General features: G+C 41.5%; 1 protein-coding gene across 4 annotated transcripts in view; it reads left to right on the top strand.

Annotated features, from left to right (window-relative positions):
• AMBRA1 (autophagy and beclin 1 regulator 1) overlaps positions 1 to 14844 on the top strand; it is a 131182-nt gene that overhangs the window by 62228 nt on the left and 54110 nt on the right. The window lies entirely within an intron of this gene.

The following is a 14844-nucleotide window of genomic DNA, read 5'->3' as shown; positions in this document are numbered from 1 at the left end:
TGTTACTTGATTGGTCTAGATATACCTGTTGGGGAAAGATTTCTGATTGAGCACCCTTAAATTCAATAGACAAAAGGCAGAACCTGACGTCAGGCCAATTTAGACTGGAAAAAAATGACATATATTTGAGTGGTGGTGTTAGGGTTTTTTTATTTCTTGAAGGACTGCCATATAAAGTTCACCGCTTACTTTGTGGTAGCTGATTGCTGAAGTAGGTGTTTTTTCACTACGTGGAGTATTTCAACTAGCAAAATTGTTGCCTGGTGTCAAGGGGATGTTTATGATCATAGAACTGGTCTTGAAGTTACTGGTATATGTACAGGAGTCTTCATAGGGTGTCTGCAGGGGTTCCAGTGCAGGAGAGGTTCTGCTCACCATTGGCATCATGTCACAAGCTGTTGTCTGTTCCAGTGCATGATGGAAGCGAGCACTGAATCTGAGAAAGCTTGTATAATGTATTTTCTGATGCAAACTGTCCCAATAAGCCTTTCTTTGTACTGGTGGCTGGGAAGCTAAAGCTGCCTTTGAGATTCAGAAAGGCATTGGAGAAAGATGATGATGTTCTTAAAAGTGAAGGGTGCAGGCTGATTCCTTTTGTGTGCATTGTTAAAGTGATGAATTTCTAGATATCATTATATCAGAAGGGGTAAGGCTTTGCAGAAGTGCTCATCTTTTTGTGGGCGGTGAGGGCCCCTTGGGGACCTGTCTCTTTGTGGGTGGTAAAGCTCACTTAACCGTAAAAGTATTTTCCCACAGCTTGCTGCCTTCTTTTAAAAGGGGGTGAAAATAATTAAAAAAACCATCCATGCTCCAGAGCGCAGAGGGGAGGCAAGGACCCGTGCGATCTGCAGTGCAGAGGGGTAGGAATTCTCAGAGGCCTGCCACATTTTGGCCATCATCTTTGAAGAGATTAGTCATGATTTTTGCTTACGTGTTTTATATTGGGGGGGGGGAGGGACACCCAACACCACAAAGCAAACCCTGAGCCAGATTTGCTACGCCTGATATAGAATATATTTCTAGACATTTTTATAGCCACCCTGGCACAAAGATGGAGGAAACTCTTGCTATGGCAACATAGTTGTATGTTGTATAAGGGATCTATGTGCTGATCTCCATCTCTCTTTCACAGGTAGATGGGACTGTATCATTGGATCCTTTTTTTAAAAATTGAACATTAATGTATCAGTCTGTTATCACTTCATGTAAACAAATCAAAGGTTGTGTTAGCTATTTGATTCTGCAGTGGTAGTTTTCCTTCCACATAGTATTGTTACCTTAGCTGGTGCTGTTGAATTTATGCTTCTGGCTACTGGTTTTCCTTGATTGCAGGGGAAGATGTATGGAAAGGTATTGCAAGGTTAGTGACAACTTGCCTGCCTCTTCAGAGTTACTTTTGACTTCTGGGTTTACCGTAGTCGTATGTTTTACTTTACTTGAGCCACACTGAGAAGTTACCCTCTCTGTGTGGAAGCTGGAGGAGTTTTAGAACATGCCCTTGGCAAAGGCAGAGCCTAGGCAAATAAATTTAGGCTGTGGACTTTCCCCAAAACATAAAGGCTGGATTTGTCAGTGGTTTGGAGTTATTAAAAATATGGAAGGTGTTAAGTATCTTACTTGAGACAGGGAAATTCTTGGAGAAAACCGAACAGAGAAGCCAAATGGTATTTGTGCAATAGCAAATACAGGCCATAGTCAGGATGAGAGCACTAGCTTTTTAACTTGTTACTTCAGAACTCAATGAAAAATAAATGCAGGCAGCAGGAGATTTTGAACACTAGAAAATATAAACAGGATCCAAAGCTAGGGGTGTACCTCATATATGTCTCCCTCCATGCCCTGTGCCTTTTTAAATTAGTGTATCCACCACCTCTGGAATGGAGCTGAAGAGGGAATGGTCTTCAGTGTCTGCAGGAGCTCAGAGCTGGTTTTGAACTAAGCAGGCGCTACGAGTCAGTGCTATTAAAGGAAGCTGTATTTTGCTTTCTTGAGCAGTAGTTGACACACTCTCCAGTTGAGCTCAGTGTGGGCTATAATCCAGCAGCCCTGGCAGGCAGGACTTATGTTTCTGAGAATTCAAAATCAGCAGGAGCTGTGAGGCAGCCTCTATACATATAATTGCCCTGGGCTCTAAGTCCTGCTGAGCTCCCTGGTAGTCTGGCTTCTGAGTTGCACTCTTGCTGATCTGGGAACCAGGATACATCTCTTTCCCTTGCTTCAAGCACTGCCTGAAACTATGTACAATTTCAGCTGTATCAAGCTGCTTCAACTCCTTAGTTTTTCCAGCAACAGGGGAGGAGTACCTAGGTGTGGCTTATGACCCATGAGATAACTTCAAGGCTGGCAGCAAAAACAGAGATCAGTGTGGAAAAAGCTGTGGTGATTGTCATAATTGCTCGTTTTTCTTCTTTCGGCATCTTTGGGGGTGGTTAGGGTGGTAATGGTAGTGGGGTGGCAGTCACTCACATGAGGCAAGGGAGGAGTAATTGAAGAATCAAAAATGTTACCACCTTTTCTAATAAAGAGATGATGATGACAGTTAGACTACTAGTCCTGAGCTTTGACCAGGAAGAGGGTCACTAGAAGTAGAGCAGCTTCAGTAGTAGGTGAGAGACGGAAGGTGTGCTGGAGGGGAAAAAGAAAAGTGACTACCAGGAGTTCATAGCGTACAGTTTGAGAGCTAGAGATGAGAAGAACATATGGGGGTAAATGCATTTCCTCTTCTCACCCTGGACATCCTGTGCCACAAACTGTGATCCAGAGTCTGGGAAATTTAGAGATGCCAGAAGTTAATGCATATTTGTATTGTGAGAGGGAGGAGTGGAGCATACAAATGTTTACTGACAAATGTCAAGGGATAGAAACTGACACAGTAAAATCATAGAGGCAGGTGAAGTGCTTAGAAGGGTTGAGAACGTGCTTGTGTATATGATGGGAGGAATTGCAGGAGGGGAAGAGAAGTTTGAAAGGATAGAGGGGGTAATGTCGCTTGGTAATTTTCTTATAAGCAGCTGAGATTCTGAGCAGAGACAAATGGAGGCTGGAGGAGGGGAGGGTTTGAGGAATGAGTCAAAGGTGGTGATGAGGCAGCTGGGATTGCAGGCGTGGGTTTCAGTTAAGCTGGAGAAACACTTTGTCTCCTTTCAAACAATTGTTCATATTAGCATTCGTGGTGTGGGCATGCATGCACCTATCCATGTGATGTCTCCTGGTGTGCTGCACACAGAAGTTGTTTGAGGATCTTGACTTTGGTTCCTGATAGACCAACCGAGTCAGATCTCAGACTTCTCTGAGATGCCATAGTAGAAGAGAAAAGTCTAGTGGAGAGAATGGGTCTGGTGATGGTCTTCATTAGAGTTGTCTTGCAGTAGATGATGGAATGGGTACTGATACTGGGGATGGGTCAGGCTCAAAATCTGCTGGGGAGCATGACTGAGGGAAGGAGGCAAATACCCAACACATGCATATAGACTCCCACACCCCCATTATGAGGACATTGAAAAGCATAAAGGAAATCCAAAACTACTTTGCCAGAGTAGAAGGGAAAGAAGGCACAGGAAAAAGAGAGCGGAGAGGAGGCAAGTAACTAACAGTGCTTACAGACTGGAGATCATAGCAAGATGAAATGAGAGAAGGGCTGATGGTAAACACTGGAAGACATTGAGTTGTGATGGGGAGGGACTCAATAACAAAACTTAGAGAAAGAGCTCATAGGCCACATGGAATGAGCAGATTTGCAAATGTTTTGAAAGGTAAGGTGAGAAAACATTTCACTGAGGACTTTATTGAATTCTGTATCTGGAAGGCATAGAAGGGGTGAAAGAAGGAGAGTATGTGTCTGTCTTTTCGTGACCCAGCTTGACTGATGAGGTTTCACAGAAGAACCTTCATTCATAGGTACATGCACGTCTGTTGACACAACAAACAGGGAAAGCTGAAGGCAAAGTCCTGTCATAACTTCTCTGCTTGCAAAGAAAATAGCTGTAATTGGATGTCAGTCTTTCTGTTTCTGTGATTTTAGTGAGCTACTGCTTAACTTCTGCTGTCCTATGACTTGTGAGGCCAAATAAAATTGTCATTTGGGACTGTAATTTTACACTGAATGCTAAGACTGAGAGGCTGACCTGGAGTGCTCATCACCTTCTAGAATGTACTACTGCTGGTTCTTTGATCTGGTAGGAGCTGAACCTCTGTCTCTGCTGCTGTGAGGATGAGATTTTGTAACCTTTCACTAGTTTCTTTTTAGTTTGTGACTCCCTACCTCCAGTAAAGCATGGCCTGCTCCAAATCTCTTTTGTGTATAATTTAGAATTTTACTATAAATCAGTAAATTGTGATTCCCCTGTTTTCATCATGTGAATTTCCCTACATTCTTTCTTGTAAATACTGTATGGAATAGCTGTAGCAGTTTTTTTGTACAGCAGCTTCTTGGACAGGTCTGCTTAGCACCCTCTGGAAGCATTATGAGCTAATTCAAGCTGGATTAAGGTCAAATCTGCCCTAAAAAAAGAAATAAAACCCATCTGAAGTTGTGTAGTGCAGGGCCTACATGCTGAGTAGCTAATAAGTACTTCTGCTGCCTTAGTCTTTCTGTGTGTGGCTTTGAGTTTGACTTTTAATACTTCTTAAAATAATGTGATAAGGTGTTAGTCTCTTTTCATCTTCTAGTCACTGTTGTAATTGCAGTGGATTGGACTTGTCTGTATTGAACTGAGCTGTGACACAGATTTACAGAAGTCATTGCAAGGTTTGGTCAAACTTCTTGGTGGAGTCCTACTGCCTTCTAGGAGCTCTGATGCTGCATCTGTATTCCGAATGTTGCATGGTTACTTTCCTGTTGTTACACATGGTCCATCAAGGTGTGGACTAACGTGCTTTGTCAGTCCTGCTCCACACGTGCTGGGATCTGGGTCATCCCTTGAGCCTGAATTGGCTCCATATGGAGATCTCTGTGAGTCACTGAGGTGCTGCAACGTGCTTTGTGCATTAAAGCTAGCAGCAATAAGGAATGAATCTGGTTTCCATTGCTGTCATCTAGATCATGCCAAACCACCCTCAAAACTTCCTCCATCAGAAAGGGTTCAGAACACTGCGAGAGCCAAGTACTTCATTTGCTGTATGTTTCTTTTACTGTGTTCTTTTTCAGTTGGAACAATGTGGTCTCCCCATTATGTTCTTCCAGCCTGGGCTTCCTCCTTTCCATCTCGCCATACTTTAAATTTAAACTGCCTTCACATGAGTTAAACTACTGCTGAATTTTGTGTTTTCTCAGCTTGCCTGTTTTCTTCTTTTTTGGCTATGTCTCTGTTCTCTACCTAAAAAACAGCAAGTATGGCTGCTTACTTTCCAGTTCCTGTCCTGCCTTCTCTCCTTGCTCTTTAGATTGAGGATACCTTGTAAATTGTTCTCTTTAGTGATGTCTTTCCAGCTTAGTATTGGTGTATTGTATTGTTAATGCTGTATTCTAGCATTAACCCTATGCAAGGTTAGTGTCTGTTTTCTTTTGCAGACACACTGACTGCAGGACACATGGGTCTGACGAGAGGCTCTTAATGAACACATGTTAAAATACATTTTATAAATTCTGCCATTTGGCTCTTTGTTTGCCCTAAGACACTTCGCTAGTTTATGGAGTTTATTTGTCAGGACCTCCCCCTAGATGAATGGAGGTGCGTTTTTCTCTGAGAGCACGTGACTTCATCTTAACCTGCCTAGATGAGTACAAATTCAGAACAAGTATGTATTTCCTCAGCTGACCTGTCCTGCTCACAGGATATTATGACTGTGGAATGTAATCAACCATTGAAGGTGTTTAGCTTAGTGCTCTGTATTGTGGTGGTCAGTCTGTGTCACTAAGCTGATGCAGCATTTCCGTTGCAAGTTTGAATGCACAAGGCTTATGCTATAATACAGTAGCCCTGAAACGTGTTTAGGATAGTAATAGTTTTTGTAAGTCTTCCATTCACTGGCAAGTACAAGCCATTGAATGTGGTTTTGTGCTTGGTGCTTTTATTAATACTATGTACTGCTATTTCCACAATGAAAAGTGGCTCCAGTGTGGAAGCTTGTTGTACTGATAAACAATTAAGTCTCCAGAATTCAAACCCTTCCAGGGAACATACTGCTTCTCGGGTTAGTGAAAGTTTGTATTTTTGCAATGTGGTGGTTGATAAGGCATGCATGTGCTCTACAAAGATACTGCTGAGGTTTTTTCTCCATTGCAGATGGGTGTTTTGGCATAAGACACGCACATTTCAAGTTGTGCTAAGCACACATTCTTGCAGTAAGAGCTGCAGAGGCGGTAGCAGGCATTTGGCTTGCTGATTTGTTTGGATTAATAGGATTTCATGTAGTTAAAATGCACACTCACAATGGAAAAGGCTTTCCTGTGTAAAGCAGTTTCACTTGTTATTTTTGCATCTATTCTACATCTGTCTGTTGGCATAGCTATATTGGTTAGATGGGGAGTGCTGTTACAGCATTATTTGGGTGTCTTCTCAGAAGAGGAATCACTTAGTGTGAACTAAAACTGTGGCCACACTAACTTATGAGCTGTGGGGTTGATGATAAAGTATAACCTGACTGGAATATGGGCTAGAGTTGGCAAGGGTCTTGGCAAACAGCTTCTGTAACAAAATCTCAAGAAATCGTGAGACCTCTGAATAAACTAAAACTGTAAACAACAGTTTTTGGCAAAACAGGATTAGTCTGATACTGTGTTAGCATCTATGTTAGATGAGTGAGCTGCAGTAGACCTAGTAGACCTTGTGGTGTGACAACTGTGGAGGACACAAGCCTTGGGTGGTAAGAATATTCTGGTTAGGCAATGACAGCAACCCTCTGTAGGAGTTTTTTGTTTGTGTAGTGGAAATACCCCTCTGAATCCAGACAAACACTGCTAAACCAGAAAGTCAACTTCTTTAATGCTTGTTGGATGCAAAAATGCCTTAATGCAGTACTGATTCAGTTTCTCAGTGCCTGTGCTACTGGCCATGACACTGCTAATGGAAAGGCCAGCTGCAGATGTGCCAATGGGACCTTACAAACTTTTTCTTCAGTAAGACAGCTGGTGTTGGGATGCAGATGAGCAAATTTCTGGCTGAAAAGCCAGACATTTAACTATTTTGTTTTGACATATGGCGGCAGTATTTGAGGACTGCCTACCTTGAGTCAGGTCGCACAATGAGTTCAGAGTGTGCTCTTGGACTGGAAGGACCATTTAGGCAGGGGAGGGGAAGTTTGGGAAGGCAAGTCCTCGTTTCCTTAAAGAAGCTACTTGTGCAAGGTTGTCCTTGTGTTCTTCATAAAGGCAACAAAGTGAGATGAGAACTCTGGAAATTCAAGAGTTTAGTATCTGGTGCCTGCTCACAGCTGCTGGGTGGAAGGATACCCCCTTCAACTAGTCTCTGCAAGACTTTCCATCTGAGGCAATTAGGATTAGCAGGCACATTTCATGCTCTGAAAAGTCAGAAAAGGAAAGACGAAGGAGTTTTACAAAAGGAAATGCCTGCCAGGCACAGATTTTGCTCTGGTTTTGTGCAGAGAATGAACACAGATGTGGAGGTTAGAAAGCGGACTTCCAACAGCATTTAACGAAGGGCTTGGTAATGATGCAAGGTACTTGGTGATGGGAGAGAGCAGAAGCACAGAGCAGAGGCATTGCAAGAGGCAGAGTTAGCAGAGGGAAAAACCCAGGGCGACACACAACACAGAAGCACAGATTAGGTATTGAGACTTTCCTAGTTCACGTTCACAGGAATTTTGTTAAACTTAAATTCTGGCAGGAGAAATGTGGCATTTTGATATGGAGAGTCACCTGCTATTTCTGGAACCTTGCAAGGGAGGAGGGCTGTGAATATGCCCTCATGTGTGGGTTCAGAGGTAAAGGAAATGAATACACATTTCTTTAGAGACTGCAAAATTCAGCTCTTTTCTACCGTTTCATCTTACAGTGTGTCTTAACCTCATTCACTGCCCTCTTCATCCCCCACCCTCCTGCCCTGATTAACTTACAAAAACATTTTTGCAGCATCAGTTGCTTGGGAGCTGATTTCAAATGTATTATCTCACTGATTTTTTTAGTAGATTGGTATGGACCTCCAGATGCAGAATATCTGTAACCCAGATTATTGTTTCTCCTCACACTGACAAGATAAAGTTGTCTTTATTTCCCCAGTATTTTCCAGTAAATAGGGTTCTGACTCCCTCACCAGGGCAGTAGCTTGATGGCTCTTATGCCTGATTTTTAAGTATCAGAGGATTTTATGGTGTATGGAATAACAGAAATTATGAAGAAAGTGTAAATCCTTTTCTCCAACCATTTACTCATTGTTTTATGTTAGGGTTTCTTTATGCATACAGACAAATCATATAAAAGGCTGAAAATATGCAGAAAAGGTCAAACCAAAACATTAGTTAAATGAAATGCAGATTGGAATATATTTTTAGTGCTTGAATATTTTCCCTAAAAGGCTATACTGAAGGAAACATGTTTTACTGCTTGAATCATATGGTAGTATGAGGCATGCTTTTAACACATGCCGCTATCACATGGAAATAAGGAAAGGATCTCAAAACAAGCGATAATGTCTGCAGAAACTTCCTTTAACAGCTCCAGCAGTTAGCTGATAAAAGACTCCAGCCTTGGCTACCCTTCCCAGCAAGGGGCCTAAATGAAAAGAGAGAAAGCTTGTTTGACCACCCACTTCTCAAACAACTTGCAAATTGTTTCAGCCAAGGGTAACAGATGTTTCTTTCTGTTTCCATAACCTTTTCCTGTCGAGCTCTTTCAGTGATACAGCATCTCAATTTACAGGAAGATTTCCCTTGGCTGTGTAGCCTGATGACATTTATTTCCACCCGAGTGCTTCGTGGAGCACTTCCATATCTTTACGTGCCATTTCAGTACTGTACCCAGCATCAGAATTCCATGAGTTTCATGCTGGTCCCTAAAGAAGTGGGGGTTTTTCTCTTTTAAAGATGTATGCATGCATGCTGTTACATAGTGTAAAACAATCGGTGTAGTGGAGCCTTTGCATGGAACTTCAGATCCACTGCAGCTAAGAGCATTGTAAATGACAAATGAGAAAACAAACATCTGATCCTAAACTATCCTTGTTTATAAAGATTTTCTTATAAAGAAGAAAATAGCACTTAACGGTTTCATTTGAGTTGTACAAGTGTAAGAGCACCACTAAGGCTTGCAACTTTGCTTCTTTTGCAAGGAGAATTTTCAGTTTTCTTTTGAACTGTACTTACTACCCTACAAGAATGAACTTACAAACTGTCCATAAGCTGAATAATTACATATCGTTAATAACACATGACTGCTAACTTTGTGTTCAGTTGCTGAAGTCAAGCTCTCACTTCCTGTTCGTCCCTTCTCCTTTCTCTCAGCAGTTGCTGAGCAGTTATTTTCTCTCTACTCATCATTGAGGTGAGAAGTAAGACACTGTGGTATGCCCATGGTTCCGATGGTATTTGTGTGTTTTGTTGTTGTTTGTTTGTGGGGGTTTTTAATGGCATGAGAGATTATGATTCTTACAGATAGCGTGCAAAAATTGTCTTAAATGCTGTAGACTTTTGTTGTGGTGTGGTTGTACCTGAGGTAATGATTGGTAGTGATTTGGGAGGTAGAAGGAAGGAATTCTGTGAATTCCTTAAAGTTTGTTTGTTGGGTTTTTTTCTGTTCAGCAGTGCATATCTGATATTGAATAGTTGGAGAAAGTTCTTGGCAAATTGGAGACTTAGACCACGATCTGTTGCTAACAGAAGCTGAGAGGCTTTGATGTAGCCACAGTAAGGAAATTAAAACTGCTTGTTCTTTTTGGTCACCCTGAGTAGGATGATGGCTTCCTGAACAGTGACATTTGCTTGCTCCAAAGTGTATATGCAAAGGCTATGATAAGACACCTTATTCTTCATCAAGTACAGAGTTTTCCTCATCTGCGAGGTTCTGTGTGAATACTGCTAGCCCAATTCTTGCTGGTTCCGGAAACTCACCATGCTATTGTACATCTGATTTTCCAATTTCTTTCTGGGTGACATGAGCAGGGGATCTCTCTCCGGTGAACAGCAGCAGAGAAGCCTGAAACTACCAGTTTGCTTGGTGAGGTGCAAACAATTCAGATAAGAGGGGATGCATTTGAAAAGGACTGTAATGTCTTCTAGTTTCCCTGAGGGAAAATTGGATCCTCTCATCAAAGAGAAATGTGTACTAGATGCATTTCTGTATTAATTGTTAGATGATCAGAGAAAAAAATATAGGAAGATAAGATGTCAAGGAGCCATCCTGACTGTACTGGAGATGGAGGCTTTGGGCAGGGCATCTGTTCATTTTTTGCTTGTGTTCCTTGCAGATAAACTCATTTCCTTTTGAAGTCTTAAACTTGTGGCTGAAAAATTCCCTCTTCCATATGATGTTTGCATTGTTCACAATGTGAGTGGAGCCCTTGGGCACTGGCTCCTATTAGGACGGTCATCTTTACTTAGCAGCTGAGGCCTGCTCAAATTCCCATAGCTGATAGGACTGTGGAACTCTGCATGCTAAGTATTGCCCCTTTTAAAAGGCAATTTTGTAGTAGGAATGAACACGAATGGGAAATTACATTTCTTCTTATTTTATACATGTGCAGTAAAGAAAAATAATAGCTTTCTGAGGGCTCAACCTTCAGAGAGCATAGACCTCTTAGAGGCTTTCTCAGTTAACATTTGAATCTTAAGGTCCCTTCAGTGCTCAGTGTATGCCGAACTACTCTTAGTAGCATTTTGTGCATCCATTCATGAAAATCGTTTTGCCTACTTCCTATTTACAGCTTGCTAGTACATTGAAGAACAGGCAGAATAAATCGTTAAAATACCAGGTTGCTATGCATACTGTTTCTACAGCATTAGCCCAGTTTTAGTTAGCCTGGCCATTTCAAAGGCTGTGTCTTCATGGTAGCCTGGAACAGAGATTTACTAGGACTTGTCAAATTCATATTTAATACATTTACTGTGATCAAAGGCAGTTCCCCAAACCAGGTTGCCCCATAAAATAATTCACGGTCGGAGATATGTAAGAACCCGTTGCATTTCTACTAGGCTTCAAGATCAGTAATCATTTTGGCTGAATTCAAATTGCTTCAGAACTGGTTGAGAAAATCTGATGCATTCTTGCAGCAAAAAGCCTTATCCTTGGTTTATCAAATGGATTTGTCTTGTGTTTCGGACTTCCTGGAACCTGGATTACAGTAAATCTAGAACTAGTACATGTAAAACTCTTCAACTGTGATAGATCGTTTCTGCAAGTACAGGATAACCACAGTATGAGCTACAGTTACAAGTGGTTTCATAAAAAGGTAATTACTTTTCAAAGATACTCGTGCTTAAAGATGCAAGTACAAATCTAGGGGGAATTTTATACCAGGGCCTAATCACTGCCTCAAACTGAGTCACAAATTAGCTAAGGGGATTCTCCAGCTTCCTCAAGCTTATCTGTAAGCATCTTAATATTTTTATCACTTACTGTGAGGGAATCTGCCAGACATTAAAAACTTAAGAGTAAAGGATCTAGTCTAGAAAGAATTTGAGCTCTAGTTTCTGTTAAATACATGGGAAAGAAATTCATGTAATAAATAGATGTTTCATGTTCTTAAAACTTGTATCCTAAAGTTTATGTGTAGCTCTACAGTATTAATTCTTCTGAGTATTTGATAATAGTGGTCCAGAGTTACCCTGCTTTTCACTGAGGGAGTTCTGGAGTGATAGGGAAAGTGGGTTTGGACCCCTTATTTCTCTTTCAGTCTAAACTCAGACATTGGTTTGCATGATTTGATTCATAAATGAGCAATAGTTGACTGGTGAAGGTTCATTTCTCCATATGCCAAGAAACGTTGGATCCTCTGAGGAGATTGAGACTGATGGATAAATATCTGTCACATGTAGGTGGCCTATAAGAAAAGATTTGAGGATTTTTTTTTTTTAAGTCTTTGTTAAGACTTTTTTCCCCCCACTCTTTAAACTCTTTTGTCATGTGCTCAGTGGGGGTGGATGGAGATTGGGGTGGTGGGGAGAGAAGGGGGGGCTGCTGAAAGCATTTATCTTCATTTCTGCCATCACCCAGTGTTTATTACGCAGTGATAGACAGACGCAGGAAAACTGCCAATCAAACCTACGTTCACTGCATTTCAATTGGCCTTTGCTTTGGATTTCAGCATTTTGAAATCTACATCATCTCTGCAGTAAAAGGTCGTTCTGTTTGTGAGGATGACAAGCCCGAGACCCTTGGGTACCCGCTACAGTCACTTGTGATCCCATCAAACAGTGGAAGACCCAGGAAGCAGGAGTGTCAGGTGGCTGGTGGGAACAGGTGCTTTAAGAGCTGATCTGTGCTACCCCCATTTAAGAAGCTGGAGTGTGTTGTTTTCCTCCAGGTTACATACACTGCAACTTGAGAAGCAACAGCACCTCCTGCTCTCATTCAGGCTGAAACCCTGACTGGGCAAAGCCAGCTAAGAATGGGTTTTCGTGCTGCATGGTGAACAAAAGCTCTGTAGTGAGGATTTTAACTTTCTTAGGTTTTCCACCCAAGGTCTCAAATCTTCCCTGTCAACCAAAGAGAACAACACAGTTTAGGATAGCATAGTTCTGTGCCAGGGGGTATTTTTCTTTTTTTCTTCATAAGTTGATCGTCCGAAATGTTTGCATGCCTTTAATCATCTTTACTGTAGGACAGTGTATGTGTGCATGTGGGAGACATCTGGTAGGATTTGTGATACAAAAGTTACTTCACTTCGTTATATTTATATAGATATAGTTTAAAAATTGCACTACTCAATTACATAATTAGTATAAGTAGAGATAACTACTTAATAAAAGCATGTAGATCATGGATTTGTGGTTAGTGTTAGATACACTGGTTTCGAGCCTTTGAGAAATGGGTCAAATCCTTCTGAACATGCACCTTTCACTCTGTATTCCCTGTGTCCTAATCCCTTTGATAAAGGTATCTGTTACCTGGAGCGTTAGCATTAGTTGGTAGCCTTTGCTGACTCTCAAATTTGTGTGGGACTGTGCTGTAGGTGGGGCGGTACTGCTTTTTTCCATTATTAGCTTCTACATTTATAATGTGACTGCCTCTGGAGGTGAAGAGGTTTAAGTAAATGTTCTAACTAACCTGAAGGTTACAGGTAAAGGGTTGAGAAGATCAGAATCTTCACAGAAGAAAATGCAAAACTGTGTACCAACTCCTTTTTTTTTTTAATGATACTTGTAGCAGTAGGTGCAGCAGTTGTATGAGCTAGATGAACTTGCTCTTTGTGGAGCAGTTAAGTGATGGTGTGAGGCTTCAGTGATGCAGAGGGAGAGCACAATTATTCTTCTAGGGTATGTTCTTCTCCAGTTTATATTTTATATATATACCCAGTTTGTATAACCTACAAAGATTATACTCATTGCAAAAGAGGTGATGTAACTTTGTAATAACTGTAATAAGATCAATATTCTGGACTTATGTTCCCAGAGTAGAATTCCTGTTGCTTGTCTTTGCCGATCATTTCCTTGCCTGACTCAGTTGCTATCTTTTTGGTGATATTAGTTACTGTTTCCCTGCAGCAAATCGCACTGCTTGTTTTCTGTTCTCCACATGGTGGCTGGAAGCAAGATAGCAGAAGAGCAGCCCTTGAGCACTAAACCAGGGCTTGCCACGAGAAAACTTTTAAAGATGAAGCAACATAAAATTTAATTGTCCTTCTTCCACTTCTGTTGCAAAGTGTAATTTCATTAATGTATTGAAGCTGCTTTCTCCAGTGCATATTTTCTGTTCAGATGAGCCCTTTGTTTTGTTTAGAGAACAAGGCCTTGGGCATGTGTTAGAGCAATGGAAATGTTTTTAACTCTGCTCTCCAAGTGATATGTCTCCAAGCGACTGACAGAGAGGCAGGTAGAGACTGAGCAGACACATGGTGGAGGTTGGTTGATTGCTGGAGGCCTGGCAGAGCTGAGTACATAGTGTAAAGCTGTCTGCTCAAGAAGTTCTTGGCATATTTCTGAGCTTTCTCTAGAACCAAAAATCAAGACTCAAGCAGCTTTCTTGCTGTCTTTATTTATCAGCACCAGTTTAGAATTTTCTTGCTTACTTTGCCCTGCCCATCTTGTTCTTTACTTTGCAGAGAAAATATAAAACCTGTTAGTATGTTTGTGTTTTCAGGGCTTTTCCCCCTACTTTTTTTCCTCCTTTTTTTTTGGTGTGTGTGTGTTGTTTATTTGTTTGTTTGTTTTTGCAAGCCTGAGCATTCTTCTGGGATTTGATAAGAAAAGTGACTACCCAGGCACCCTGCACTCCCCATTTTCCTCCATCCCAGTTTCAGTTACCAGCAGTCAGCAAGCTCCTAGGTCTCTGTAGGGGCAACTGGCAAAGTTGTCAAAATGATGTATCTTCCATGATTGCTGCTGTGGCAGCAGGGTCCTGAGCCAGCCCTTCTCAGAGAGTGAAGGCACTGACTTTTCTGTGTGCTTACCACTGGAGACGGTGCAGAGATGCTGAAATCCAGCTTGCATAGACTCTGGAAGCCTTGCTTTTAGTCTTTTGTGCTTGGGGATGATCTAGTTTTGCTCTCCCTTACCAAATTCTATTACCTTGAGTTTCTCTGGGTTCCAACATGTTTGTGTAGTACAAGGGCTGCAGGTAGGAAAGCCCTAGAGACTGCAAATAGCATGAGATTTTTGACTGTAGTACTATCATCCATTTGTCTTCCTAGGAATCACATTTAATGCATCCAAGGTTTCTCAAATGTATGGTCACTTGAGTTACCAGTGACTGTTGCTTTCTGCCTGGAAAATTGGGTTCTTTGTGATGTTTCTGAG

This window comes from Myiozetetes cayanensis, unplaced genomic scaffold (genome assembly GCF_022539395.1).
Source record: "Myiozetetes cayanensis isolate MyiCay16 unplaced genomic scaffold, myiCay2020 scf6-25, whole genome shotgun sequence".
Classification (NCBI taxonomy): Eukaryota; Metazoa; Chordata; class Aves; order Passeriformes; family Tyrannidae; genus Myiozetetes; species Myiozetetes cayanensis.
This window is presented reverse-complemented; position numbering and strand designations above follow the sequence as displayed.